Source organism: Oreochromis aureus, linkage group 6 (genome assembly GCF_013358895.1).
Source record: "Oreochromis aureus strain Israel breed Guangdong linkage group 6, ZZ_aureus, whole genome shotgun sequence".
Taxonomy (NCBI): Eukaryota; Metazoa; Chordata; class Actinopteri; order Cichliformes; family Cichlidae; genus Oreochromis; species Oreochromis aureus.
The window spans coordinates 27349856-27354120 of NC_052947.1; positions in this window are offsets into that span (position 1 = coordinate 27349856).

Sequence of the window (4265 nt, forward strand, 5' to 3'; positions counted from 1 at the left end):
GATTTACTTCTGTAGATTTCTGGTAAGAAAATGTAGAACAAGCAAGAAAAATGTGTTAACATTTAATAAAGAAAACCGTAGCAATCATGAACAGAAAGAAATAGACCACACAGAGAGAACAACAGGCAGCAAGAACTGCTACCAAGTATTTGCAGTGCCTGGTAATGAGTGTCTCACTGTGGAGGAATTTAGGCCCACTTTTAATCGCAGAATTGTTTTAATTCCACCACTGGAGGGTTTTTAAGTATGGATGGCCTTTTTAAGGTCATGCCAAAGCATCTCGATTTAAGTTTGGACTTTGAGCCATTCAGAGCCATCCAAGAGTCACTGATGAGTTCTTGGAATAATTTTAAAAGGCTGATCACTCCTGGGAAGATTCACCGTAGTTCCAAGTTCTCTCCGTTTTCAGATGTCAGCTCTCAGACTGGTAGATGTCAGTGAACTTTGTCTCTTAGGTGTTTCTTTACATCAGAGCGTGGTGTGTTGTGTTGAGATTATTTGAGCCTACTCATACAGATTCTGTTTAAGTGATTTTTGGGTGAGTGTAGTAACGTTGAACTTGTCTTTCCAAAAAAATATGATTAATCACGGTTAATTCATGACTCCATCCATCTAAAGTGAAGGTAAAAGTGAAGGCAGACAGACATCTCCTCCTCTTCCTCCTGTGGCGTCTGCACATTCCCCTCACAGGGAAATTTACTACAATTGCATGCATGACAAGACAGAACAGGACTTGACATGACTCTGCTTCTACTCATATGATTAAAAGCTCCCACTGAGCAGATCATGGCGAGTACTACGCAGGAATAAACAGTAAGATCACCTTTCAGTCACTCCATTATAGGCTGCGTGACTAATACGAGTCTTTGTCTTGATTTGAGAAGTAGAAGAAGCTGCATTATATGTGAGGTGATGTAACTACAGACTGTGCCCCAAGGAAGCAAAAATAAACCGCCTGCATAACGACAGAGTGAGCTGACAGCTCTGGAAACTGCAGGCTTGTGCAAAAGGGTTAAAATGTGCTGGAGGTGGAAAGTTTCCCCAAGTTTCACATGATGATGTGTGATAATTATGTGAAAAGAAAATCATTACAGTGGTAGCAGTCAGCATGGAACTTTATGAAGTGGAGGTAAAGCCTCGTGAACATGAATATTCTGTATTTTTATAGGGAAGAAAAGACACAGAAACCCTCAAACTCAAGACATCTCTGTTGCAACACAAAACAGAATCTTTCTAAAGATATTGCTTTATGACTTGTAATTAATCACAGCACCGTGTGGCTTGAGGCGCTCTTCATTTCTTTATCTGTTGGTAGAAAAACGTGAGGGAAAGTTAGTGAAACGTGTAAAGACATACATGGAAATAAAGGAAGTAAGACAAAAGACAGTGTGTACAGTTCTAATGAGCCTGATCTCTCGTAGGTAACTTCTTTAAGTAGTCTTCAGGAAAAGTTCTCCAGGCTTCTTGAAGGACATTCAGAGCTCTTCTTTGGATGTTGGCTGCCTTTTGCTCTGTTCTCTGTCAATGTGATTGCCACACTGCTTCAATAATGTTGAGGTCCAGGCTCTGGAGGAGGCCAATCCATGACTGATAGTGCTCCATTGTGTGCCTGTGTTTTCTTTAAAATATGCTTTTATTGCACTGGCTGTGTGTTTGGGATCATTGTGATGCTGAAGAATGAAGCCATTGCCAATCAGATGCTTTCCCAATGGTATTGGATGGTGGATTAAAATCTGAAGGTACTTTTCTGGGTCTGGCCTGTCGCCACTGATTTTCAGTCCAGGTCTTGTGTAATTAGGCACACCTCAACCTTTTCTCCCCATTTTTCTTCCACTGAGCCTCTGATGAGGCTCCATTGAAGAGTTGATGGATCAGCTGAAGGTGCGGAGGCAACTCACAGGTCCTGTGTCAGCTCTTTGTTGTTTCTTTCCCCATATCTCTTAACAACAAGACTTGGAGATGCTGATCATTTGCTGTAGATTGTTTTTAGACTCTTCACTTCTTTTGTTCTCCATTTGTCCAGTTTCTGCAATTTTAAAGACACACTTTACACTGTGCTAAGATATGCCAAATTTTGGGTTAACAGCCGTTTGGGATTGACCTAGTTGGTCCAAAAATACTATTTCATCATTTTGTCAGACTCTGTTGACATTTTCTGTAAATTCAGCCAAAGTAATTTGATCGAACTGTGTGTTTTTGCAGCAGGGTGCTATAGCAACAAAGAGCCTAAAGACGCAATTTAAATTTTTTGTTTAGTTTTCTGTTTTGTGCAGATACAGCACTGCTTCATCCCTTGGGTTAGGTGACATTTTATGCTTGAAGGATTCACAGATCAGTGTTAAGTGGCGTAATATATAACTGGACTAAAAACAAGTGAAAAAGGAAGCAATGTCCAAAGAAAAAGTTTGGAGGATCTTCAGAAAGTCAGGAGAACTTATAAAAAATTACAAGAAACTTTGCCTGTTTGGAAGCAAAATATGAAGATATGAAGGATGGCTCGGGACTTTTTCACAGTAAAACTGAATTTATTGACATTGTTTCTTGTTCACAAAGATTTCAGATTTGTTACCAGATCTAAGTCTAAAAGTCTAAAAAAGAAAACTGAAAAATAAAGTGTTCACAGTTTTCTGTAATATGTTGTGTGCTGAGTCAGATGTAGTTTAACTAGATGTGGGGATCTTAAAGAGGTTTTTTTCAGAGGTATTTTAATGAAGGCATTTACAGTGAAGGGTTATGTGTAAAACATTTAAGGATTACTTTCATCCACCAAGTGGGACAAATCTAGTCACAGTAATCCTAACTTTAAGTGTGTATGCTTAATTTCATTGCCTACAGGTTAAACCAGTTAAAGACACACACACACACCAGTCAGGTATTCATATCTTGTAGGAACATCTAATTGACATAATGCTTTCCCTAACCATAACCATGAAAAATGAATGCCTAACAATAACCCTAAACTTAACGATAACCCAATTTAACCCTTTCACTAAAACCACATTTTGAGTCTCAAAAATGCCTTCTAACTTATGGGGGATTTTGGTCCCCACAAGTAAACTTCCAACTCTTGGTCCCCACAAAGATATGAATACACACAGCGTGCGTGTCTGTTTCGTTCATGCTGCGACCTGCTGCTCCTACGTTTCTGCTCATCTTTGATGTGTGTCAGGTCTTTAACAGCAGCAGGACTGGGGCTTGGGGGTAAAGACAGGGCTCGAAACGAAAGTTACACCACAGCGAGACCTCGCAACAATACACCCCGCCTCCTTCCGCCCCTGAGCGCTGCGCCTTCTCTCTTTCTGGAAATCTCTGACCTTATAAGGTAGGAAATTAAACCAGAACCTCATTGGTGGACGGGAGACAAGGCACAGGTAAACGTTTGGCCTTGTTTGGGATGTTCTCGGATGTTTGTGAGAACAGCTCTTGTTTCTATCACTTCATTTTTCCTTAGAATTTAATTTGTTCTTACAGATAAAAACACCCTGTCAGAAAACAGGGTGCAAAGGCCCACTGTGGCTGACACGTCTGCCGTGATAGTGGGGCCAATCAGCTTCCTCTTAAACAATGAAATGATAAAAACAGGAACACACTTTGTGCACCAGACTTATATGTTAGTTTACATGCTGCAGTCATTGATGACACATGAGAGGTGCCACACCTCTGCTCCTGTCTGCATTCACACACACACACACACACACACACACACACACTATAGTGATCAGTGATCTTGCACCAGTGAACATTTCGACATTCTTCTACAGAGCCTAACTTACAGCTGCTGATCCTTTTTAAACATTTGTGCACTTCTACATGAGTGATGTTCAAAGCCTGAAAGCCTTTCGGCTGTTTTTCCAGTATTGCTGTGGAAGACAACATGTATTTATTTATTTAAGCTGTGCATTCATTATTGATATCATGTCAGGAAAAAAACTGACAAGGAGCTTAAGTGAGTCATAATTTTAAATTAGTCATTTTTTTCAGTGCATTATTTTAGACATAGCTTTTCATAATAAGGGGAGGAGCATGGTCAGTTAGTGAGCATGGTCAGTCAAACTGTATTTTCCATTTTCTGTTTCATCATCAACATTCGCCGCATCAAAATCGTCATAGTAAACTCTGATTTATGCACTTTTTGTTTGTTTTATAAATTTTTTTTTATCCGGGTTGTAAAATAACAAACCTCTTCCTTTTTGATTCAGAGCGACTCGCAAGTCCGCGTTTTTACGTGGAGCACTTGAACACAGCGTTCAGGGGGCGGGGCCGTT